The sequence below is a fragment of the Sorex fumeus genome, unplaced genomic scaffold (assembly GCF_029834395.1).
Source record: "Sorex fumeus unplaced genomic scaffold, SorFum_2.1 ptg000034l, whole genome shotgun sequence".
Classification (NCBI taxonomy): Eukaryota; Metazoa; Chordata; class Mammalia; order Eulipotyphla; family Soricidae; genus Sorex; species Sorex fumeus.
The window spans coordinates 43351862-43379743 of record NW_026606091.1 but is presented as its reverse complement, the minus strand read 5'-3'; the positions used below and the strand labels follow the sequence as shown (position 1 = coordinate 43379743).

General features: G+C 38.4%; 1 pseudogene; it reads right to left on the bottom strand.

The window, feature by feature from the left end:
- Window positions 1-15: 15 nt before the first annotated feature.
- LOC130026345 (pre-mRNA-splicing factor 38A-like) lies at window positions 16-26210 on the bottom strand (annotated as a pseudogene).
- Between the last annotated feature and the right edge of the window lie 1672 nt (window positions 26211-27882).

Sequence of the window (27882 nt, the reverse complement as noted above, 5' to 3'; positions counted from 1 at the left end):
TTTCTGGTACCTCTCTCAGACCTTGGTATGGTTACATCTTGGACTCTTGCTCCAACGCCTTTCTCCTTTAGGGGAGTACCTCCTCCTCTTGGGAGACTGACCTGATCCTGCTTTTCTTGCAACCCAACGTGGGAATACATGGGCACTTCTCTGCGTCTAGGTAGCTTCTTTTGCAAGGATCAGGGGATGGCACTTTCTCCAACGTCTCATCCTCCTCTTCCACTGTGGACTCCATGTCTTCTAGAGCATCAACCCGAGGCTCCAATTGCTCAGCTTCATCTAGGACATAACATTTCTGGAGCAGGAGCAGAATGGTATCACACACTCTCTAACTGTAGTGTAGCTGGTCGATGAACTCATTGAGGTGCATCAGTTCAAACTCCCCATGACGGTTCTGCCTCTTGATTTTCTGCAGTCATTGTACAGTGGCTTTAAATGCTTATACACTTTATATGAGGCTGGCAGGCAAGAAATCAGTGGCTTGCCTGCCAGCCTCATATAAAGTGCACCCAGAATACTTGAAATCTTCATTTTTTAAAAAACTCTATGATGATATCCTTCTCAGGTTGGATCTGTAACACCTTCCCATAACTGTTCTTTATTGAGTTAAGGAAGTCCCCTTTTATTGCTAAAGTGTGTATATGCGAGTTATCATGAATAATTGTTAGGTTTTATAAATGCTTGTGTATATATATATATAGATAATCCTGTGATTTTCCTTTTCTTGCTTGGTGGTGTAATGGATTTCATGAATTGATTTTAAAACGTTGGATTAGTTTTAAAATTTTGGATTGGTTTTACCCGAGGTATACATTGCTTAATCATGGTATGTAGTTATTTCTATACATTTTATAATTTGATTTGTTAATATCTTGTGGGCTCTTTTGGTCTGTAGGGTATGTTCTTATAATCTCTTTAGTTCTAGTATTAGGGTGGTATTGGCCCTCAGATGAGTTAAAAAGTATCCTCTCTATCTGTTTTCTGAAAGATATTGTAAAGAAATGTTCTTAAATGTTGGTAGAGGTGTCAGAGAGATAATACAGTGGGTAAGGTGCTTGCCTTGCATGTAACTAACCCAGGTCTGATGCTCTGCAAAAGTAATCCCATAAACCCTGAGCACATCTGGATGTTACCCCTAAAACATAACAAACAAAACTTTGGTAGACTCCACTAGTATACCTATCTGAGCCAGACATTTAAAACTTTGAGGTTTATTAATTATTGATTCAATGATTTAGTAGACATAAGTGATTTTGGATTGTCTACTTCTTACCTGAGTTTTGTTTGGCTGATAGATCCAGTTTCCTTTCTCTGTTGGAATCACAAGGGAATTTTTCTCTGACTCTACTAACAAACTGCTAGAGTACAGGGTAATAAAACTCACAAAAGTGTTGAGATTCCACTATGATGGATTGTGTTCTCTTGATGTTTAAACTCTCAGAGTTCAAACTCAAGGAGCCTCCAGCAATTTGTCAATTGCAGTTCAGGTTTTCTTTTCTGGCATGGATTTCCATAGGTTTCTGCCTATAGATTTTGCTTTGCTAAATTTTTATTCTCTCTTTTCCTGTATTTCCGGTTTCAGAGTTGGGTAATTTTCTCTGTCTTCTCTGAGAGATATAACAAAAATTGTTGGTTTTTCCACTTTCTGAGTTGCTGTTAAAATAGAAAGATAATTTTCGATTTTTTCCATGCTAGTCCAGAAAGCTCATTTCATTATACTACAGCTGTTTTGGGATGAATTTTATAGAGACAATAACAATGCCTGTCATGTCTTAAATAGTCATTCATCTTGTGTATGCTAATAATCTTATACATTTGAATTACTACTCTTCAATAATCTTGTCATCTGCTCTCCTGTAGTTTCTTGTCTAATTTAAGTAAATTTTGGAGCCATGTTAATTTCATTTAACTTATAATTGTATACGAATGCAGTTTCTATGTAAAATATTTGTTTTATTAAAAAATGAATTCATAGTTTCTTTTTAGAATGATAAAGGGACTGTTTCATATTCTTCAGCTTACCTTGGCTTTTATGTCTCAATGAGTAGCACTGTAGCACTGTCCTCCCCTTGTACATCGATTTGCTCAAGCGGGTCCAGTAACGTCTCCATTGTGAGACTTGTTGTTACTGTTTGACATGTCGAATATGTCATGGGTAGCTTGCCAGGCTTTGTCATGTGGATGAGATACTACTGGTAGCTTGCCAGGCTCTCTGAGAGGAGTGAAGGAATTGAACCCAGGCATGCCATGTTGGTGCTTGCAAGGCAAATGCCTTACCTGGTGTGCTATCACCCCAGCCCGTCTCAATGAGTAGTACAAATTAATTTTCCCTTTTTCGTTTTGTTTTATGGGGGACATACCTGTCATATTTAAATCAGGGCTTACTCCCAGCTCTGTGCTCAGGTATCACTCCTAGTGGTGCTTAGGAGACTATTTAGGGTACCAGGAATTGAACCTGGACCAGATGCAAGCAAGGCAACTTGCCTGTTGAAATAGTATAGGTTTTTATGAAATGATGATTTTTCTAATCATAAAAGTACATTAAAATTGATACAGTTTTTTGTTTACAAAATAACCAAGAGCAAATGCTGGACCTTCTGAGTAGTGTGCAGGAAGCTGAGGGCTCCACCAGTAATTCTTAGTCAACTGGACTGGCAAAAAATGCAAGGACTGGAATATACATTGCTGCTCTAGTCTTGTTGCACCTGGGAGTACTGGTCCACCTTGAAGGTGCTGGTGGCCTTGAGGGTCAAACCTACCAGGCCTCTAGTACTGCATCTTGTAATGCTCAGGGACCATGTGTCAGGACCAGGTCTTGGGAATTGAACCTGGGTTAGATGCATGCTAGGCATGCACCCTAATCACTGTACTATCTCTTATGCTAAGAATCAAGCATTTAAAAAAAGATGAAATAGTGAAAAATCTCAATGGAGGGAAAGAAGTGATAAAGATAAGGACAGAAATCAATGAAATTTTAAATAATAGAGATGAATCAAAGAAATGCAGTGATTTGGGATGAACGAAAAGGGAGCTTCATAGGCAAACTGACCAAAAAAGAAGGAAAAATGTAATAACTAAAAAAGTATAATTATAACCATAAATATTATAGTAGTTGAATAAGATAGTATGAAAAACGAGGTGCTTAGATAAATACATGGAAACATAGAAACAGTAAATTTTTATAAAATGTCATGAAAACTTTGAGTAGGTAATAACTGTCAAAATGGAAATGAACATTATAGACCTGACTCTGAAAAAAGACATATTCTAAGTGGTTTCAGTTATCAAACTTCAATAAACAATTTATTGGTCCTAGAAAGTTAACAAATTTTAACATTTATACTTAATAGACACATAAGAAGACATACTATGTGAAAAACACAACGACTGTATACTTAAAAGTATCATTGTATAACTGAAACCCAAGCAAAAAATTTGTAAGCCTATAACTGTACCTCATGGTTTTTCACTAATAAAAAAAGAAAAAAAAAAGTACTGTAAACAATATAAAGAGGAAACTTTAGAAACAAGTCCCAATAAGATCAGGATTAAGAAAGGAATGTGTTCAATAGTCACTGGTTTTTATAGAGTAAACATATCTTGGCTATTGTTTACAAACCTCGAAGAAGTTTCAGTGGGTATCAGCTATAGAAAAGAAAAGTGTTGGTATTTGCAGATGAATAATTATGAAAAATGATAAAATTAGCATACAAAGACATGTTTCTGGAGCATTTTACAAAGATTCTAAGATAGAAAATGAACCCCAAACCAAAAACATATTTATTAGTAATTAGTAATAACCATAAAAAGAAAACCAGTTGGACAGGGCTCAAAAAAGGGGGCACATGGAGACCTTAAGTTGAGTTCTTACAAACTTGATGGAACGATATACCATTTTATAGATAAACAACAATTCAGGAACTTCATAGACACAAAACCAAACCTAAAATAAGGATTAAAAGGGCTCCTGTAAGATAAGAAGGAATACACTTATAAGCACAACCAACCCCTACAAAAAGATGGCACAAAACCCCATGATAATAATCTCTCTTAATGTCAGTGGTCTAAATGCACCAATCAAGAGACACAAAGTGGCAAAATGCATCCAGAAACTGAAACCAACATTCTGCTGTCTACAAGAAACTCATCTGAATAGTCAGAGCAAACACACACTCAAAATTAAAGGTTGGAAAACAATCCTGTAAGCAAACAGATCCCTCAAAAAAACTGGGGTGGCCATATTAATATCCAAAAACATAGATTTCAGGTTGAAATCTCCCAAGATTGACCCAAGAAGACTTGGGATACCTGAATAGACCCATTCATATCAAGGAAATTGGAACTGTAATCAAAAGTCTTCCCAAAAACAAAAGCCCAGGCCCAGAGGGATTCGCTAGTGAATTCTTCCAATCATTTAAAGAAGACATGTTGCCAGTTCTCGGAATCAGCCTAACTAAAGAGGTGAAGGACCTCTACAATGAAAACTACAAAATGCTACTCCATGAAATAAAAGAGAACACAAGGAAGTGGAAACATATTTCCTGCTCATGGATAGGAAGAATTAACATTGTCAAAATGGCAATACTCCCCAAAGCATTATACAGATTCAATGTGATCCCTATAAGGATATCCATGAAATTCTTCAAAGAAATAGATCAAGCACTCCTGAAATTCATATGGAACAACAAACGCCCATGAATAGCTAAAGCAATTCTTGGGAAAAAGACATAGGGAGGCATTACCCTCCCCAACCTCAAACTCTACTACAAAGTGGTAATAATTAAAACAGCATGGTACTGGAACAAAGCCAGAGCCACAGACCAATGGAACTGGGTGGAATATCCATATCCACACAACACCAAATGTATGAACATCTAATCTTTGATAAGGGAGCAATAAATGTGAAGTGGAGCAAAGAAAGCCTCTTCAACAAATGGTGCTGGCATAACTAGACAACCACATGCAAATAAATGGGCTTAGACCTCCACCTAACACTATGTACAAAAGTCAGATCAAAATGGATTAAAGATCTTAACATCAGGCCAAAATCCATAAGGTACATTAAAGACAAGGTCGGCGAAACCCTCCACGATATTGAGGCTAACGGTATCTTCAAAGATGACACTCCACTGACCAACTAAGTGGAAACAGAGATAAACAAATGGAACAATCTTAAATTAAGAAGCTTCTTAAACTCAAAAGATACATTGACCAGAATACAAAGACAATCTACAGAATGGGAAAGGATATTCACCCAATACCCATCCGACAAGGGGTTGATATCAAGGATATACAAAGCACTAGTTGAACTTCACAAGAAGAAAACATTCAAACCCATCAAAAAATGGAGTGATGAAATGAATAGAAACTTTCTCAAAGAAGAAATCCGAATGGCAAAAAGGAACATGAGAAAATGTTCTCCATCACTAATCATCAGGGAGATGCAGATCAAAACAACAATGAGATTCCATCTCACACTACAGAGACTGGCCACATACAAAAGAACAAAAGCAACCAGTGTTGGCATGGATGTGGCGAGAAAGGGACCCTTCTTCACAGATTGTGTGAATGCTGACTGGTTCAGCCCTTTTGGAAAACAGTGTGGACGATACTCCATAAATTAGAAATTGAGCTCCCATTTGACCCAGCAATATCTCTCCTGGAGAGGCAAAAAAGTGTAGTTGAAATGATATCTGCACTTTTATGTTCATTGCTGCACTGTTCACAATAGCCAAAATCTAAAAAAAAACCCGAGTGCCGAGAACAGATGACCGGTTAAAGAAACTTTGATACATCTACACAATCAGTACTATGCAGCTGTTAGAAAATATGAAGTAATTAAATTTACATACAAGTGCTACTACATGGAAAGTATCATGCTTAGTGAAATGAGTCAGAAAGAGAGGGACAGACACAGAAAGGTTGCATTTATCTGCAGTATATAAAGTAACAAAATAGGAGACAAACATCCAAGAATAATTGAGATAAGTAACAGGAGGTTCACTCCATGGCTTAGAGGCCAGCTGCACATGCTGAGGGAGAAGGCAGCTCAGATAGAGAAGGGAACACAAAGTAAAGGGTGTTGGGAGGATCCTCCCAGGATGGGAGATGCATGCTGAAACTAGACTACAGACCGAACTGATTGCCACTCAATGCCTCTTTTGCAAACCACAGCACCCAAAAGGAGAGAGAGAACAAAAAGGAATGCCCTGCCACAGAGACGGAGTAGGATGGGGGAGATGGCGGGGGTGGGAGGGATACTGGGATCATAGGTGGTGGAGAATGGGCACTGTTGGAGGGATGAGTACTTGATCATTGTTTAACTGAAACCTAAGCACAAACACTTATAAGTCTACAGCTGTACCTCATGTTGTTTCACTAATCACGATCACGATCATGACCATCCTGTTGTTCGTCGATTGCCTCAAGCAGGCCCCAGTAACGTCTCCTTCGTCCTAGCCCTGAGATTTTTTAAAAAAGTGCCATATTCAAGGCTCTTTCAGGGTTCGGAGAATGAGACCCATCATTGTTACTGGTATTTGGCATATTGGGTATACCACGGGGAGTTTGCCAGACTCTGCTGTGTGGGCAGGTTACATTTGGTAGCCTGCCAGTTTCACTAATAAAAATTTTAAAAAAATGAAAGTTCAGTTCTTAGAACTCAGAATACCTAAGTACCCCTTTATCTGAGCAGCACTGAGTTACCTGGACTGAGCATAAAAGTTAGGCCCCTATAGCCCAGCTCAACACTGCTAGGATTGGTCTATGGACCCTTGATCACAGCTGAAGCCCACATAAAGTAAGACACCCACTAAAATAACTACAACAATTTATGAATAAAAGAAATTTAATAAGCTATATGTGCAATCACTATAAACATGATCACTATTTAACTCTTAAAGATATAAATTTTTTTGTACAAGTGGAAAAGCATAGCATGTTTTTATATAAGAAAATGCAATAAAAGATGTCTAATCTCTTCAAAGGAAGTTTCATTAAAATTCTAGGTAGTTTCTGAAACTTAACAATTTATTCAAGTATTTGTATGAAACAGTATATTCACATAAATTTGTTTTTTAATATGAAAATCTTGAGATAATATGAAGTCAGCTGAGAAAGCTAAAATGAGAAAAACCAGCACAAGACTAAATAATTGAACCAGTTGAATGACACAGGAAAACTATAAATATGTTTGAGATATGATAAATTTGGCAAAAAATTATAAGTTGACTGCTAGAGTATGTTGGAATTATTTTAGTAGATTAATATTTAATTGACTGCTAGATTATGTTGGAATTATTTTAGTAGATTAATATTTATTCACAAATGTATAAAGAAATGAACTTGCATACTTTGTACCAAAATAAATTTGGATTTTATATTGATCAAACATCTACATAAGAATAAAACAATTAAAATAGAAACCATCAATTAAAATGTTTTTGACGTATGAGTATGAAAGAAGGAAAAAAAAGTACAAATAGGCAACATGGAAATTGGTGTGCTGGGGATTTCAAATTGACAAGTCCACACTAGGTCCAGCAAAGGGTGGAAAACAGGATAACATAAAAGTAGGCATATATTTTTAAAATATTGATGCATTTTGGAAAAGCTCATGATGGAAGATCAACCAAGTCATATTTATTTACGATCAAACAGTGTGCTGAAACTGCGTGGGATCGTACAAAATAATTGAGCAAAATGTACTGACTCCTGGAGACCTAAGAGACATAATTCTTCAGGTCCACTCCCAAAGCTGTACTCAGCAATTTAAGAAGGAAATGATCACGCAGGCCATTCTTCTCAAATATTTCCTGAGTGTACATTGGGTGTGTGACATGATGATGAGGCCCTGGGGAACATTGCTAAGGATTAAGCAAGGAGACATACTCTCAGCTTCCTTGAAGTTTTAATCTGAGAGGAGAGAGTGAAAACAGGTACACATGGTGGGGCGATTAAGAATGGAGTCAACCAAGACACATGTTGACAATGTCAATATCTTGTCTTCTGCTCTCACATTTTTGGTGGGGAGGGGAGATCCTGTAAAGAGAAAAGAAATATGCCTCCTGGGAGTCCAGAAAGAAAGGGGGCTCTGGTTTTAAGGAACTGGATGCAGTTGGGTCCCCATATAAATAAAAAAAAAACTGCTATTGTGTTCCATTTACTCCCAGACACGTGGACTTTGTCAGCTCATACTTCTCTGCATGGGCACAATTCTCAGCCCACCCCTGTGCCTGGTTTACATTGAACTTCAGTTTATTTATTTTTCCACTTGTGCTTTCAGGTCTTTTAGGGCAGGTAGCGTCCTTTAAACTTGCTTGACTACACTCCCCCTTTTGCAAGTACACTTAGAGAAACATGCTCCAACTCACATAGTTTTGGAGGCTATGTTCTTTAGTGGGGGAAAAAAATTTTTTTTTTAAGCATTTCAAGTTGTGGCCTGTGGCATTTATCTGTGAGACATTGCTAGATACAATTAAGTTTTTAAACTACCATTTTAAAATGCTTCATTTCAAGTTCTCCCCCTTCCCATTTTTTTTTTTCAAAACTTAAGACCATTTCTGAAGAAATCAACATGCATATTAACTTTACAACATCTGGGCTAATTCAATATTCTCGATTTGCCTTTTAAATTTTAATTTAGATGCTCATGAACAAAAATGTTTTCCAGCCATGCCTTCAAGGACCAAGTTTACTATACATTGTCACAGGCTGTGCGGACAAAAAGTAATGAGGAGGTTAGGTGCAGAGTGCATTCATTCTATAGGTAAAGTGCCCCACATCAGAAACTTAAACCCGCTTCCCAGAATGCACTCGGATACACAGAAGCTTCAAAGAGAACTTTTTCCCTGGAGGGAATTGGTAAAATTGGAGTTGGGTGAACCTCAAAGGAGTCTCGATTCGCAAACATTGCTTATGTTTGGATTTGGAATTGAATTTGGCTCCAGTGGTTGGCATCTCTGCGCTGTGCTGTGAACTACCCCAGCCACAGAGAAGGGGGGAGGAAGAGGAGGAGAGAAGACTGAATTCTCGAGTAAAATTTCCCAAAACACACAATAGTGCAATGTTGATGCGATTAAGGAAATTAAAAAATGGAGTTTAAATGGAAAAAAGTCCGTCTTTATCTTTCACTTCCCTTGTGATAGCCTTTCAGCTCTATATCCTCTGTCTTCTTTGATCTCCTTTGCCTTCCACTTTCCTTCCCTTTCTTTTTTCTAATAAGATTGCTATTCAAGCTCTGTCCTCCCTTTCTTCCAGAGTTTGCCTCAAGGCCTTGAGTTATGAATTTTAGGGCTTAAAAAGGCCTGTCAGGTTACAAAACAGTGTGTTCTGTATGAGCTAAATTTTGAGAAGGGAAACTATGCAGTTATGTGTATGCAATTTTATGTGTGCACAGACAAGGGATTAGACGAGTACTTGTAAAATGCCAAGACTTTTTTTTACCCCCCTGAGTGAGATGGTTTCACATTCTTTCTCTCTATATTATCTTTCTCCTTCTTTTTTCTTCATTGTCATATTCTTTGCAACATAATCTATTTGAGCATGTTTCTTCAAAAACCATTTATGCTGTAATCAGTCCAACATATAATAAGGCATGGGTTTATTTGACACAGCCTTATTATTGAGTTTTAGGAAACTTGTATTTATTCCTGTATCCTTGGCCTTTTGTTATATATTTCTTTTATCATCGTTTAGTTTCAGCAAAAACTCTTGGACTTAATATAGTTCAGTTATAAAATACTTTTTCCTATTTCTTTTATTTAAAAGTTTATCTTAATTATTTGAAAATATGTGTGATTAACTAGACATAATTTGACTCTAGATACTGGACATTCTGATATGGGGGTGTTAATAAAGATTTAACAACAAATGATATTTAGGATGCTTTAGGGAAACATACTCTTCTTGAAAAAGAATTAAACACAATTCCTTTGGAAAAGAAAAATGGTCAAAAAATTTTATACTTGAGAGTTTCATGGATCTCCTTTTCATTATAAAATAGGTTAGTAAAATGAATTCAAGGAACTATAATTGAAGAAATGAATTATCTATCTATTAATCTATAATATATGCATATATTCACTTAAATAGAAAGGTATAAAAAATTTGATATGAAATTCTGAAAAGACTTCTGAAAAGACTTAAAACAGGCTAGGATAGATGGCATGGGGTAATATACTTGCCTTGCACATAGTAGTCCCTAATATGATCCCTGGCATCACTTTCGGTCCCCTTGGCTCTACCAGGAATGATCCCTCAGAAGAAAGCCATAAGTAAACTCTGAGATTCTGGTTAGGGTCCCAAAGCAAAAAACGTAATCAATCTGTATTTAAAGTATGGCTAGGTTCATCCCCCTCAGCTGCCACACTGTTGACTTGCCCATTATTCCTGCTCTACCAATTCCTGACTAAATCTCTGAGGAGATGCACACCAAGGAAGTAAAATTCATGGAAACACCTGTCCCGCAGCTGAAAAGTCTAGGGGAAAAGGCAAGTGGGCTGAGTTCTGCCCTGCTGAGGCTCTGGCAGCTACACCCAAACCCCAACACTGCAGCCACATCAAGGACTCAACTCCACAGATTTACTTTTATTCTCTACAGAGGTTCCAAACTGTGAATAATTTCAGGTACCCTGGTGCCCAGGGTGAGAATGCTCGTGTCTTCTTGGTGTTCCCTGTACTTCTGGAAACTACGACATCAAAGCCCACCTCTCACAGCAGCTTCATGTGAATTCATTGGCTCAGAGCAGAGATTCTGCACTCTTTTGTGGACCCTGTGACCACATACGCAGCAATGCAATACTTCCTAATGGGTCCATACTGAAATTCCAGTAGGAGCACACCAAATTAGATGGGAAAGTAACATAGAAGCCAACTAAACTCAAGGAGAAAAAGCAATAACACAGAAGGCTCAATTAGCAATGAACAGCCTAGTAAATCCTTAGACAAGGATTTACTTAACAACCCTGTGGTAAGATAAAACGATTTTTACATAAAAATTGATTTTATACTTGTTTATTTTTATAATGAAACTTTGTTATCTAATCAATGTCAACTCTAAATATTGATATTGAATATAGAATTCTGTCAACTGTTATGGCTATTGTCTACGAAAAGTTAAATTTTAAAAAATATGGCTAAATTAGAGCCATTGTAAGAGAGTGCATTATGACAAAACGAAATGTGCAAATTTGTAAATATTTTGACTGTCTTTAACTATGTTCTTTAGTAAACTGTAGTGTGGATTGTCTTTAAAGAGAGATAAAAACATAATTTTCCTCTAAATTATGGTAGTGCCTAGATTTTAGATTCTCAGTAAGTCACTATTTATTAGCTGTGAGATTCCTATAAAATAGAAAATACTCCTTTATCTAGGAAAACTTCTTTAATTGCAAAGATTTTACTCTTTATTGGATTCCAAAAGAACTATGTTTCCGACCAATTATTCTGATATGTATGTATCATTGTAGGTTCTGGGAAGATCAATTTTTTTATTTATCAATTTTTTGTTTGGTGGCTACACTGGAAGTGTTCATGACTCTCCACTCAGGGATCATTCTTGGTGGGCTCAGTTGACTTGATGGGATTCTGAACTAGGGTCAGCCGCCTGAAAGGCAAGAATCTTACCTATTGTACTATCTCTTCAGCTCCACAAAGATCAATTATTAGTTAGTTTTACTCACTTATCACAGAAATATTCATTAAGTTCCTACTATGGACCAGAACTTGTTTTATTGCCTAGGAAGAATGATTGCTAAACTTCCCTTGAATAATTTAGAGTTTAGATGGAAGAGCATTTTGGCTTTAATATTCAGAGTAAGAATACCACAAAGAATTATGTGAGGACTGCTTCCCTTTGGATAGCTTCAACGCCACAGGAGAACTAGATATTTGGTTACTTAAGCTGCTTAAAGGATGACTCAGACTGAGGAAGAATCACAGGGATCAGGAGCGATAAAATGTTCTGCTCCCATTGGATTCTCCTGTCTGAAGCGGTGGAGCTCTACCAGGGTGACAGAGGCCATGAAGAAACACTGACTCAGAACTTTTCAGTTTTTTTAAATGTATTATCTTTGTTGAAACTCCCTTTTCAAAGGCCATGACATGAAGCAAAGCTTCTTTAATTCCTATCAAGAATCTGCTAGGACAGTCTGATTGGTGAAAAGTATGCATGATGGACTATGTCTACAAAGATGAAAGTTTGATTAGCCTGAAAAGATGGGAGTAAATGGCCCACTTATGGTAACCAGCCAATGGATTTTCAAGGTGAGAAGTCATAAATTCTGCATTATAGAGGCTTCCTTTAAATCATGCATTCTAGTTTCATGGTTGAGAGAATAAACTCTTTCACCAGGCAGTCTGGATTCCTTTACCACTCAGCTTCTTACCCGATCTGAAACTAAATAAAATGCACATTTTCTCTAGGTCTCTGATTACTCACTTGTTAAAACAAATAAAATAATACTACTTTCTTAATCAGCTTCTAGGAGAATTTAGTTAATACATTTATGTTTGCAGTAAAGGGGCCAGCCACAACTAGTTAGCTATAATATAATTAGATAGTAGTCGTAGTTCAATTAAGACAACATGATACTTGAAAATAGAAATTGGTAGTTCAAGTAAGACAACTTGATACTTGAAAATAGAAATTGGAGTGGTACATTGTTTAATGTTAAAGACCATAGTGCAGAACCATGCTGCCAGTGATTAAATTCCCATTACGTCTTTCTCGGTGAGAAAACTTGGCCAGATTAATAGCCATTTCTGTGCCTCATGTGTAGATCTATGCCAAGAGTAATGATTACCTCTTAGAGTTATTTAAAATTTCTTTGTTTTCCTTTGGGGGAAGCTGGCATTGTTCAAGACTCACTCCCGGCTCTGCTCAGGGATCACTCCTGGTGGATTCTGGGGATCACTTGAGTTGCTAAAGATCGAACCTGGGTCAGGCACATAGAAGGAAAAATGCCCTACCTACTGTATTATCTCTCTGGCCCCAAAACCTTAGATTTATTAAGAATTAAATGCTATGTTGCTGAGTGAAATAAGTCAGAAAGAGGACAGAGATAGAATGACTGCACTCATTTGTGGGACATAGAAAAACATAGTATGAGTCTAATGCCCACGGACAATAGAAACAAGGGCCAGGATGAATAATCCATGGTTGGAAAGCTGCCTCAAGGGCTTGGGGAGAGGGCACTTGGGACAGAGAAGAGACCCTTATGACAATGATGGTTGGAAGGTATTTCTCTGAATGAGAGATATGTGCTGAAAGTAGGTAAAGGGCCAAACATGATGGCCTCTCAGTGTCTGTATTGCAAAATATAATGTCCAAAAGGAGAGAGAGACACAGAGAGAGAGAGAGAGAGAGAGAGAGAGAGAGAGACAGACAGAGAGAGAGAGAGACAGACAGAGAGAGAGAGAGAGAGAGAGAGAAAGAAAAGTACCTACCATAGAGGCAGCCTGGGGGTGGGGTGGGGGTGTCAGGAGGGATAGGAAAATGTACACTAGTGGATGACAAAAGCTTTGTAACTGTATCTCACAGTGATTTAATTAAAAAATTATTTAAAAAAAGAATTAAATGCTATTGTAAAGAATGAACATGGGTAAAAGACTTGACACATGTGTGGCACTTATGCAACTGTTGATGATATGAATTACTGGCTACTATACAAGTGGCAGCTATCACTTATTTATTTATTTATTTATTTTGCATTACTCGGGATCAAACCCAGGTCTCATATATGTAAGGCTTTACCAATTTGCTGATCTCCAGCTACAGCAGTTGCTTTTGAGCCTCTCACCTCTCTCTTGTCTCTTTCTCTCTCTCTCTCTCTCTCTCTCTCTCTCTCTCTCTCTCTCTGTGTGTGTGTGTGTGTGTGTGTGTGTGTGTGTGTTAAATGGGAATGAGAACCTTGGGCAGCTTAAGCACTCTCTTACAGTTTTTCAGATCTCAAATACCAGTTATCTTTGTCTCAAAACCTTTGGTAGAGGCTGAGCAAGGAGACTGCAAACTCCTTTCTGCTTTGTTGAGAGGTCCTACATTAGGTTTTATCCCTGAGGGTTGCTTATGGGAGAATCTTTTTTGTTTAAGCCACACCCAGCAGTACTCAGTTCCTGCCTCTGCACTCAGGGATCACCTCCTAGAGGTGCTCAGGGGATCATGGGTTGCTGGGGGTTGAACCCAGGTCAACTGCATGTAAGACAAATACTACAGCTCCAACCCCAACTCATGGGGGGGTCTTGCTCCTTCTTGTTTGAGATACCTGTCTTCACCCCTGCAGTGGACATTCCTCTGACAGCCTCCACTGAATCAGTCTTACATCTTTGCAAGCTTTTGTTCAGTGTCAATATGTTCACCCTTAAAATGTGGGCACCAATGTGCAGCGCCCTATCCTCGGCGGTTGGCCTTGGAGGCCTCTTGCTGGGAGTCCTGTGTGTCATCTGTGGGGCAACTGTAGTTGAATACTTTTAAACACGACTTTGTGAGCTCTCATGCCACTATGTCTTCTCAGTCTTTTAGTTCCAGTGGTTTCAGTTGCAAATACACAGCCCAATGCTGTTTTGCAGAGTGGCTCTGCTAATCCGTGGCAGTTACTGGTGTTGCACACATAGTGTGTCAGGATTAGGTTTTAGTTGCAGTATTTTTCTTGATCTGCAGGACATTTCTGCATACAGGGCATGGGTCAGTCAATCAGTGGTTCAAATTCATTCCCAGTCAACAACATTATGGCTAGTTTATAGTCCTTTCTATTACACTTTTCCCAACAATTGAAATGGTTTCAAGTGGATCCTGACATAACTTTGGAAACTTCAGTCATGTTTAGGAAGCATAGCACCTGGATATGATGGAATTTAAGCATATTGAATTAAGAATATAGAACGTAAGTAAAACAAGTCAGCTGTCTTCCTCATATACCAAGAACAGACTTGTTTTTTTTTTTTAATTGACTCACCAGGGCTGGGGCAATAGCACAGCGGGTAGGGCGTTTGCCTTGAATGCGGCCTACTTGTGTTCGATTCTCAGCTTCCCTTATGGTCCCCCAAGCACCGCCAGGAGTGATTCCTGAGTGCAGAGCCAGGAGTAACCCCTGAGAATCGACTGAATGTGACCCAAAAAGCAAAATAAATAAGTAAGTAAGTAAATAAATAAATAAATAATAAATTGACTCACCAGTTGCAAAGCTTTCATGATTGGGTTTCAGTCATACAATGTTCCAATACCCATCCCTCTACCAGTGTACATTTCCCACTACCAGTATCCCCAGCAGATATTTTTCTCTTTATCAACTACATACCTGCCACAATTAATTATAGGCCAGAGACCAAATCTGCATTTATGAAAATGAAAAATCAAGAAACTTCCCTCTACTTAATTTTTCTTAAGTACGTAGTTGCTGGGATTTTATTTGGGCAGTGATTAACAATAAAAAGTTTGATTTTATAATATTTGAAGTATAATAAAGATAATAAATGTTTCCAACTCAGAGAAGTCACCATAACTTGGTAGTAAAGCTATGAATCTTATCCTCTCCACTTTCAGCCTATTTGAGGGATCACAATTTTCCCTGGACCCCATAATTTTTTTTAAAAAAATAGGTAAACTGCACCCTAAGTATCGTTATTACAAATTTTGCCTTCCACTGGGGAAGTTTGAATTTAAAGAAGTCTGCTGTGTTCTGAACCATCTTTGAAAAACAAGAAGCCTACTTGGAGAGAGGCAACAGTGTTCTGAGACCCTGTGGAACTGAATTCAAACCTTGTTTTCCGGCTCAGTCTTTTTAATTGTGGCAAATTGTGACTTCCTGTTTTTTTTTCCAGGGCAGGGACATGGCTAATGAAAAGGCCCCATAAGGATACAGAGACATCAAATGACTCTTACAAAAGAGCATTTTGATGATTTTAAGTATAAATAAATTAGAAACATACTACAGTATTTGATGTCTTTTTAAAGTCCCCATGAGGTTAAAAATGGAGAGCCAGCAAAGGAGAAAATGAGAAACTCGGTGACAAAAGAAATATCTGGACAAGCCTTGTACCCTATGAAGTGTCCCCCAATGCAAGCTGATCTGCTTATTCTTGATTTAGAGTGAGAAGTGACTCAGGGCAATCATAGACATTAAAATAATGCAGGTAATAATCACAGTTAACATGTGTATCAGCAGATGTGGTGTCTGCCTTTTTCTAAATCCATGTTCCTCTGTTAATGATTACATTTTAAGTTGCAGGTAGTATTTCGTATGATCCCTAAGGTATCTTACAGAACAAGAGAAAGCATTTTTCTGCAGATGGATCAGGAGTAGGGGGACAGAATAAAATAAGTGGTTATATTTTCCGAATCCTTAACATTTTTGGAGAGTGGAAGCATTTGTTTCAATTGATCCATTTCTAAGTTAAAACAAAGTAAATTATAAAGAACATTTCCTGCTGCATTTGTTAGCTTTGACGTCAGTACTTTTCATTCTATTAACACTTCTTCACCGAAATCATAAAGATCAATAAAACCAAGTCTCTTACTCTTTTCTTCTCCAGAAATCCTGTCAATAGAACTCTTGGCACGAAACTGACATGGGAAATGAAGGAAGTGGTGTCTTTTCACAACACCTGCAGCAGGTCTGAATCCTGGGGCTGATCCCTGGCCCTTTCAAGGCCACAGGGTTCTGATCTGTAACAGGACAACCTGGGAGTCACGAAACGTGGAGAATACTGGCGTCCTGGGACCTAAGGATATTATTGTGAAAATTTAGCACTCTTCATTTTTCTCCACAATTTCCTTTCTCTTCATACATGGATTGTATTTAAATAGGCATAACTCTGTTTATTCTTTCCCTGAGACAGAACTTTATTTTTTTATTAGTAAAACTTTGAATTTATGGATTGATTGAAATTTTGTGGTTTGCAACACTGTTAATGATGGTTTCTTGTACAAATAATTTTAACGCCACACCCGTCACCAGAGCACCCACCTCCTTCCATCAAGGACTCCAATATCCCTCCTTTTCTGCATCTCATTCCTCCAACTTAGCTGATAGGTCTGTTATGTTGCCCTTGGCCTTTTGTTGCTCCCTTGGTGTATATCTTTAAATCTGACATATGAGAGAGATCATTCAGTATCTACCCCTTAAGAGATTACAGAGATTAATCATTTGACCATCATTTAACTGAGCTCTATGTTTATCACCTTTCAGTACTTAGTGCTCGTTCTTTTCCTCCTTATTCCTTTTTGGTTTCTTTCTTTTCTGTTGGCTCATATATTTCTTTCAAAATATTTTTAAAAGTGAATATTTTACAGAAAACTTAGAAAGCTGAGAGTCTTTACCTTGCATTCACAAATGGAAAGACATTTTTGTGGTGTAAAAATGTAAAAATTTTCATTCTCAATTTTTGATGTCTCAGTACATATAATTACTGTTCTTTTGCTTTCTGTAATTTGATGAATTAATTTAATAATCTAAAATCACTTTTTAATAGTATTCTCTTTGTTGTTAATCCATTAATTCTAACTGAATTAATGGATTTTTTCTTTTCTTTTTTTTTATTTTTTGGTTAAAACTTAAAAACAGGTGTAAAGAGTGTGTCTAGAAATAAATGCCCTAATTTTATTTTTGCCTAATGAAAGGCAATTGGCTGTGGTCTCTCTACTCAGAATACTGTCTCTGTTTCTCTGTGTCTGGGTGTGTGTATTGGGGGGGGACTAAGAGAGGTCTCCAGAGAGTGGGGTGGGGGTCAGGCAGGTAAAAACATATGCACACGAGAGTTATTTTCATTTTTATTCCTCCAACTATTCTATGTCTTCTCTGGGAAAATATTTTTCTCCACAAGACAGATTCTGTGGACGTGCGTGGGCGGATATGAATTGCAACCTTCTTAATCTCCTATTGCATTTAAAATAAATTCTGTCATTCTGTTTCTTCAGTATCTCCTCTTCTTTTATCTTATGTCTTCCTTTTTCATCTCATTCTTTTATGATCTCATGCCCTTACCCTCAGATCCTTTTGAAAAACAATGCTGCCCCCAACTTTTCCTCCCCTATACCCTCAAAAGATACCAAATGGTTTTCAAGGATTTTCTTCTGGTTTCTATCATGTCATTTTAAGGCAGTAAACTGGTCTCTGCGTTTCCATAATTAATGTTCTTTCTGGATTATTAAACATATGTTTTCCGCTTCCATAGACTAACTTTTTCTCTGAATTGTCCTCCTAAGGAACATTTCATGTGGACTTGGTGTTTCACTAGAGAAAATCTGTCAGCTTGACGTAGAATGTTTTCTTCCCTTACCTCCTAGATGATCAGCACTTAAAACTGAGTGAAGACAAGCCATTTTAAGGTCCAGCATGCTTTGCTCTCTGGCCCCCTCCTCTCTTCCTGATCCTTCCCACTTGTACCCTCTGTCTTCAAATAGGCACTTTGTCTGCCAGGTATAGTAACACCTGGCATGTGATTGTGTGGTAGTGCTGAACTGTAGCACTGCTCTCCTGTTGTTCATCAATTTGCTCGAGCGGGCACCAGTAACTTCTCCATTGTGAGGTTTCTTGTTACTGTTTTTAGCACATCGAATACACCACGGGAAGCTTGCCAGGCTCTGCTGTGTGGGCAGGATACTCTTGATACCTTGCTGGGCTTTGCAAGAAGGACAGAGGAATCGAATCCAGGTTGGCAGCATGCAAGGCAAACGCCCTACCTGCTGTGCTATTACTTGAAAAACTAGCATCCATGATGCATTGTGGTATATCCAAGGTTTCTACTTTTTCCTGACAAGCTTAATTTTCACTGTTGAGGAAGAATTTTCTTCTTTTTACTGATTTCATGTGCATGTTGATGGCAGCAGCTCTGTTTGAGCTGTTAGCCAGATGGTACAGTAAAGCAGAAAAAATAATAATAATTGGGCCCAAAACTTTATGCACTTAAAGCTCTTCATGCACATTGCATAATAGCATTCCAAATGCTTGTAGTGATCGTGATCTGCTCCCCTGCTAGTCGTCTTGCTTTCTCCTAAGATTGATCTTGGGTCTCTATCACTGATGTCTCACAGATATGACTTTCAGTTAAGCATTTATATTACCATCTACCTGTGCCCATAATCAATATATTTGATATGTGTGTTTTTAAGACATCTGACTAACAAATATGTATTTTGGTTTTTTTCCCCTTAATTACAGTGTCCATATGGTCTATGTAACAAAAGTCCACCATGTATTATCAGGAGTTCAAGCCAGGTTTCTCCAATTACCTGCTGAGAGAACAGGACAAATTGCTCAAGTTCTCTGAGTTTTTTGGGAAACAATGGATTTTTGCTCAAATGAACTATTAATATGTTTAATATGCCTCAGTTTATCTTTTAACAGGATTATATAAGGAAATGTATGTAAGGATCTTAGCAGAGTAATCGGTACAGAATAAGTATTATACTGGAATTAATATTGTTGTCGTTAAGTGCTATGCCAAAACATTATTCATGTAACCCACAGGTACATATATGTGTAAGGGCTGGATTCTAAGTAAAACGAAGTATAGCAACTTCATGCATCTGTTTCTTTTCTTACCTAAACAATTGTTTCAAAGTTAATTCTAAACCACTTTTCTTTTTCCTTTTCTTTCTTCATCTTTCCTCTTATCCTGTTTTGTTTCAATGAAAGCCAATTGACAGTTTTCAATAGTTTATTTGCAGAGGAATTTTTTTCTTTCCTCTTACTCTCATAAAGTGTAAAACAAACAGAAACAATTCACAAGGAAAAATTAAAATTCTCTACCCCCTTTCTTTTTGCTACCCAAGACTCCAAATAACTAAAACAGACAAACAAAACTACCCAGAACTATTTATTTATTTATTTAAATTAAATCTTTTTGTCATGAGGTCACAGCAGAATGGTTTCTTATTCATGGGGGGGGGGGTTTCCCCAATGTTGTTCTTTGCAGGTCCTTGTTAGTCTGGTGTGTTGAATGGAAGTGATCTATAGGATTTGGGGTGGATTAAGCAAGGTACAATATGAAACATGCCTTAGCAGAGTCCCTGGCTCATGGAGAGTGCTGGGCTGTTTTGTTTGTGATTTGAATAGTTCCCCTGTGATCTGCTTTTGGTTTTCTGACAATGACAAACTGCTTTTTCCTGGTAGCACTCAGGATCACCTGAGGCTTTTGCTGTGGTGACATTGAAGCCCACCTCTTTCTACCCAGTCCCTTTCCCTTCACTTTCTCAAAGGTGCAGAATATACTAGCACTCTCTAGTAATCTTCCTGTGTTCCATTTCCCTTTGGGCTGGTGTCACAGGGAACTCAGCCTACCACACAGTAGTCTCCTGCATAGGGGTGGAGAAAAACTTTCTATGAATTTCACAATGAACTGCAAATTTTCGAGGGTGTCTTTGATCTCAGGCAATCCCACACCCACCCTGAAGTATTCCTACCCGCTAGCCCAGCTCACTTCTCTATCTTCCATATAAATGGTACCCTGTTCCTTACTTTTCTTCTTTTACCATTATTTTTTTCTGAATTTGTCAATATTCTTAATCAAATAATCACTTTTAAAGCTGTTTCCTCAAGTACCTCATGTTTGCTCTGCTTACTATAATGTGAAGTGATGGATGCAAAGAACCTTGACCTTAACCCACTCTGTAACACATGCTCAGTGTACTGTCCACTTGCTACTAACCTATCAACATCCTCACTCCCTTTTCCAGGTTTTAGCCAATCCTGCCAGTTCTGATAATGAATTTTTGCCATGTTTCTCATCTCTGTATCATTTCTTGGTCTTCAATTTCCTTCTCTCAGATTTGGTAGCTAATTTTCCCCTCTTTCTTAGCAACTGCCGGACCTCACTCTTTGGTCATACTTTTGGTTTCTTCCTCCCTTAATCAGTATCCATGACTTTTCTTTCGCATTTCCAAATTTCCAGGTCTGCCTCTGTATTGAGAATTTGAGTAAACTCCATAACCATGTTGCTACTCCAGCTGGGAGCAGAGTGCATTTTGTTTGGTGTCTCATCCTGCAGTGATCCAGGTCTTACTCCTTCCTCTGCTCAGTGATTACTCTTGGCAGTGCTTGGGGGACTATATAGGCTCAACCTGTGTGAGCAAAGTGTCCTATCTGCTGAACCACCTTTTCAAGTTCCCAGGATGCATTTTTAGTATCTTGATTTCCATATGTTTGCAGACTCTTAAATGGAAGAACTCAGATCCATCGTTGCATTTCCATTTCCTAGCTCAGGGCCTACACTAAGTAGGTGCCAGTATGATGTGTTTATGAGGTGGAAGATCAGCAGATTATGGAGGCTCCTCATCAGCTGTGCTAAAGTGAGAACCTAACATAGCGACATTTATGGTGCCCATAATTGAATTGTTTGGAATTTGATATTCTCGCTAAGAGGTGGGCGAGTACAGTGGAGTCTCATGATTATGATGCAAGGGCTATTTAGTGCATTTGGAAGGAAATGTTTATGTGACAAAAACCTCCCATATTTCAGACATATGGCAGAATGCTCTGATGATTTAAAAATAAATAATAAATAAATAAAACCTGGAGGGCTTTTTATGTCCAATATGTTCTCAGCCTTAGGGACTGGATAAATACCTGAAAAACAGATGAGAAAGCAGTATATTTAGGGGCTGGGGATGTGGCCTGATATTAAAGCCAAGCCCTGGGTTGAGTCCTGGCATAATAAAAATAATTGAATAGAAGAAGCATGAAAGAACTGAAGACAATGTGGAGATGTGATTCAGGAAAGAACTACTGAGAATAAAATCTAGAAACCCTTGGAAAGCAAAGAGGCTGGAGGTCCAGGCATTAGAATGGCATTAGAATGAAATTTTAGTTCAGCACTAACCTCACTACACTGTGCTTCTCTTAGGCGGTAGGAAGAGTGCCTTTTTAATATTTCGTTTTGCAGTTCTGCCTAGCGTTCTCCAGCTAAGTCTATGTTAGACAGCCTGATAGAGTTGGATTATCAGAAGTATCAGATGCAGGCTCAAGAGCATGGACAGAAATCTCAGAGGACTGTCCCTGGGGAACATACATACAAGTCTCCTTAGCCTCCATACCTGGTACCATTGATTATGGTCACTTTTGGTATGTACTCTTGGGACTCTCAGTGCTTTTGCTTCCTTTGTGACTAACTTCACAAAGGACGCTCATTGCATCACTGTTGAGATTCAGTATTCCAAAGAGTGTCTCCTATGCTGCGGCTGGCAAACCTTGGTCACTTGTTGCTGTCCAAACATATGGGGTTGTCAGAAGAAAAGAGAGGTTGATTAAATAGTGTGGGAGCAAGCTCCTGCCTCTCCTGGGAGCCCCTGCCCCTCCGATTGGTGATATTCTATCCTACACTAACCCCTCAAAAGAAGGGCGTCTAGATGCTGTTTAGCCAAGAAGACAAATGTTCTTCACAAATGATGAGTTATGAGTTTAGGCTTTTGGACAGCTTGTGTAAATCTTCTAATTATGCCAGTTGACAATGAGCTGCACACACAGAAAAGGTTCAGAAGTGGATAATTAGTCTCTCACATCTTCGCTAGGGCTCTGACAGTTTGCAATATTTAACTACTCTTCAAAGAATGATCTGTGAAACTTCTTTGGATAATTTTCAGGTATGAAAACGAAATCCAGCTTTCTCCCATTTGCTCACACATGTGTGATGTCCATCATACAACCAGAGACACTTTGGTTATGAGGTTTCCACAAGGGAAAAACAAACACATGGGAAACAACTGAAATAACCAACACTGAGTTGGCAAGACAACTTCATGAACACCCAATACTTACTGAATCATTAGAAATGTTAGCTTCTAGAGTCAGCAGTATGGGAATTCATTATATCAACCACATATACATCTTTTGTATGGAATTGAAACTGTTTGATGTTAAAGCATAGGCCACGTTTGTTTGGAGTTCAAACTGAGCTGCATGGATTTTTTTGTCTCATGAAACATAAATCATTTCCAAAGAAGAGAAATGTGCATGTCTCTGGTAATGACCAGTGCATATACCAATCCATTAATGAACGTACCACCAATTTCAAATTTTGCTAATTATGTGAATAATATAAAGCCTCTGAGGCAATGACTATATTTCATTAATCTGTCATAATGGTTCATGAGTCACTACTGTGTAGAGTGTTCCTATTAATCTCTTTAGCCATCTAGTCCACCCCTATGTAGAAAGTCTGAGACAGAGGTGCTACACTTTATTCCCCCACCCAATTTTTATTGAAGCACTGTGATTTATAATAATGTTAATGATAGCTTATGCTTGCACTATTCAACCACCAGAGTGTCTACTTCCCTTCACCAAAGTCCTAAGGTCCTCTCCAATTTACCCCTTGTCCACCCACTTTCAGGCCAATCTGTTCTGTGACCAACTTTCAGGTTCTGTTTCCCTTTTTTCAGTTGTTATTCCCTTTCTATGTTTCTTATATATAGCATAGGAGTAAAAGGCAAATAATTCAATGGTAGAGATCTAAATACTATATAAATCTAAATATCATAAAAGTTTTTTTTTCCCTATGGGGCTGGAGAGATAGTACAGCAGATAAGGCATTTGTTTTGTATGCAGGTGACTCAGGTTTGATTCCAGGGATCTTAGGGGGTTCTCCCCTGAGCATCACCAGGAGTTCTCCTCTGAGCATCACCTTGATAGCATAGCTGGATATATAATAAATAAATGAAGGTTCTTTGTTTTCATACATAACATCATAATGAAGTCAACACCCAAATGAAGGATGATTCAGGTTTGATTCCAGGGATCTTAGGGAGTTCTCCCCTGAGCATCACCAGGAGTTCTCCCCTGAGCATCACCTTGATAGCGTAGCTGGATATATAATAAATAAATGAAGGTTCTTTGTTTGCATACATAACATCATAATGAAGTCAACATCCAAATGAAGGAACTTTTCATGAAATGACATATGAGTTGAGACTCCTATGCTTTCCAGAAATTGATATCTTTTGATAAGAGGAAGTTTCTTTAGTGTGTTTTATAGTCATGGAAGTAAACAGGTATATTTTGATAGTAGTGTCATTGATAGCTTTTAGCTACCTTTTGGTGAATATTTGAATTGGTCTAGTCAAAGAATTTTTATGCTCTACTCCTAATTAAATATGAAAGCTCCTAGCTTTTTGTTGTTTTACTTTGGGAAAAAAAAGAGTCATTTTGGTGATCCTAGCATCTAGGGATGTTAAATAAGTTTTGAAGACTCATATATGCTGCAAACCTTACCTTGTTTTCTATATCTCCTCCCTGCCCCCCATTAAAGTTATAAGTCACACTTTTTTCCATTTAGGTAACTTGAGATACAATGAGGTGCTCTAAGTTATTATTCTGTTTCTCTTTAAAAAGTGACAAATATAAATCTTGACTGCTGCAAATTTAACTTTAATTTACTAACCAACTTTGAGTAGGTTTGTTCCTTTGCTAACTCACAATTTCATAAAATTGTAATAAATTTTTATACTATACAGTATGTTGTCAAAATAGGTGGCATAAATTTAGCACTCATTATGAAGCTTAAATTAGCTCTTAAAAATTAAGATACTATTCAAAATATGTATCATACATATAGCATACATCACCACCTGCCAGTTACCTATTATTGTCAGTGCTCATACATTAACAGCAGTGGGGTGTTGTTGTTATCTTTAGGAGAGTGTGAGTGTGTGTGTTCATTGACTAAAATACTTATGTGAAAGCTACACTCACATGAATCTTAGCTATAATCATGAATAGCATGTAAAACTAAACTTAGAATAAAAATACTTATTTTTCATATAGAGTCTCTACTGTATGTATGGAAACAATTTGAAGTATTAGAGAATTATAAATATATAGACAAATTATTTCATCCTAAGTGCATTTTTGGTAGACTACTTGATGTTTGTTTATGAAATTTTTTCTCACTTAATTAAAACATTGTGGCTTACTAAGTTCTTCATGATTTATTGCAGGTAATCAATATTCCAACACCACATTAAGTACTATTGTCACCTATTGTTCACCAGAGTTTCCAATTTTCCAAATACCCCTCAAACCTGCCCCTACAATAGGCCCACAATAATTTATTTGATACTGCTTGTTTCCATTAAATGGCTAATTGAATGATTAAAAAAACTATTTCCATAAGAAAAAAAATTGTCAAAATTGTGTTATCTCACCATGGGGACATAAGTCCTTGTCTCAGTTTTTACTAAGCTGTTATTGCAAGTTAAACCTTCTGTGTTAATATTTTTGTTCATCAGCAACAGTTGCTTCTGCAATACATCCTATCCAATCTGTTGTTCTACTACTGGGATGTCAATATTGTAGAGTTTGGACATGTCTCATGATCATATTTGTGGCTGCACACTCCAGAAAATCCAGAATATTTAACTGGGCTATTAACTGGGATGCCTGGAGCCATAACACAGCAGTAGGGTGTTTGCCTTGCATGCAGCCAGCCTGGCCAAGCTGGGTTCGATTCCTCTGCCTCTCTCGGAGAGCCCAGCAAGCTACTGAGAGTATCTTGCCCACACGGCAAAGCCTGACAAGCTACCCGTGACATATTCAATATGCCAAACACAGTAACAAGTATCACAATGGAGATGTGACTGGGCCCGCTTGAACAAATCAATGAACAATGGGAGGAGAGTGACATTAACTGGGCAGTTAAATATTTAACTGAGCGTGGCTGCCGGGTCTTCTAGAAGTATGGGGAGGTGGGTGAAGGTCACCTACCCTGACTCTGAAAAGGCCTGGAGTTTTTAACCACGAAGACCCATGTACCTGGAATTTTTGTCAAATTAGGTTTTCTGTGACACTCAGTCCTGAGGTGGTGAGGTCCAGCTGGAGGTGTGATGGCCATTTGGGGATGTGGGAGCAGCTAGTGAGGCTTTGTTTGGACAGGCGCTAACCCACCCTCCTCAGAGATTGTCCCAAAGTCTCAGCCAGAAATGGGTATCTGAGCAATTTTTGTGGCTAGTTGGTCTCTTTCGAGATTTATTTATGAGTCTCTGGGGGCAAGGCTTACATGATGAACTTACATGGTGACAGTGGTCATTTATGAATTTTTAAAATGATTTTCAAGGACTGTATCATCAATTAAAATTTCATGTTTATCCTTCAAAAATTTATCAATTAATTAAATACAAGCTTTTATTTACTTTCGTTTTCAATTGCTTTTCTGAACTCTCCAAGTGTCCAGTTATACTGTAGCTTTCCAACAGCCTTAAGTTGATTGATCACGATCACGACCATCCTGTTATTCGTCGATTGCCTTGAGCAGACCTCAGTAACGTATCCTTCGTCCTAACCCTGAGATTTTTAAAAAGTGCCATATTCAAGGCTCTTTCAGGCTTAGGAGAATGAGACTCATCATTGTTACTGGTATTTGGTATATTGGGTACACCACGGGGAGTTTGCCAGACTCTGCCATGTGGGAAGGTTACATTCAGTAGCCTGCTGGTTTGTCCAAACTAAGAATGAGATAATAAGATGTCTAGCGGCTGAAAATGTGGCTGTGCGCTTCCGGGAGCTGGGTTTTATAGTCTATGGATCTTGGCAATTGATTACACGCTCCCAGGGGGCCAGTTGGTGGATGTGACACCTGCCAACTGGAAGGTGGAGGATCTGGGTAGAGGATGCTCAGCCCCGATCTGAGCAGGCTTGGAGATCTCAGCCCTGGGACCCGTATGCCATTGTTCCTCTGCCGGTACCTTCATGCATGTGGAGAGTGGTCTCAGCATGGTTGTGGCTAGTTCTGGAGGTCTTTGGCTGCCGGAGCTCTGGTCGGGGCGGGGAGGGAACTCAACCCGCCCCCTACCAAGGGGCCCCGGTGAGGACAGTCAGACATGGGGGCAGGAAATTCTGCGTTGATTGATCATTCATTAAAAATTATTTCTAAATACATACCACGTACATTATGTGCGAGACATTAATTTGAGATGCCTATGGTATACAAGGGAACAAGACAAAGCCTCAACATACTGTGCATTTGATTTGCTTTGACAAGACATCAAAATAAAGTTAAGGAATCAGGGTGTGAAAATTCAATGGAGGAAAATAAATCAGTACAAAACTATAGCAAGTGCCTGACGTAAGGAGAAGTGGCTAGGCTTGGCTCCACTGAGCAGATGCTGTTTGATGATTTACCTGAAGGTCATGAGAAAATAAACAAATATGAGTATCTGGGGGAGAATTGTTCCAAGAAGAGGGAACAACCAGTGAAAAAGTTCTCTCAATGAAGCATCTTTTCTTAGTTGTGCCAGGAATATAATAAGAGTTAGAGTGGGGACTAGAGAGATGGAACAGGGGTAAAAGTATGTGCTTTGTGTATACTGAGTCCATTTTAATCTCTAGCACCACACGGTCCCTTTAGTATTGCTGGATACTGCCGCCAAGAACCATAAGCACTGCCAGGATGACATCGGTAATCCCTGGCACCACAGGGCATCTGGTTAACACTACCTCCTCATGCCCTAGCATTGAACTGCTTATCTGCTGGGCTAAAAATTGCTAGGAGAGATTCCTGAGCATCTGAGTACTTCCTGGAGCGTCCACCCCTCCAAAAGTATAGACTGGCAGTTATTAAATGTGTAACTTTTCACAATTAAATTACTAAGATATAGTATTTATTAGTAATTACACAAAATTATGGGGCTGGAGCGATAGCACAGTGGGTAGGGCATTTGCCTTGCATGTAGCCAACCTGGGTTTGATTCCTTCATCCTTCTCGGAGAGCCCGGAAAGTTACCGAAAGTATCCTGCCTGCACGGCAGAGCCTGGCAGGCTCCACTTGTTGTATTCAATATGCCAAAAACAGTAACAACAAGTCTCACAATGAAGACGTTACTGGTGCCTGCTAAGCAAATTGATGAACAATGGGAGAATAGTACTTACAGTGCTGCAGAGCACAAAAATACAGATTTTA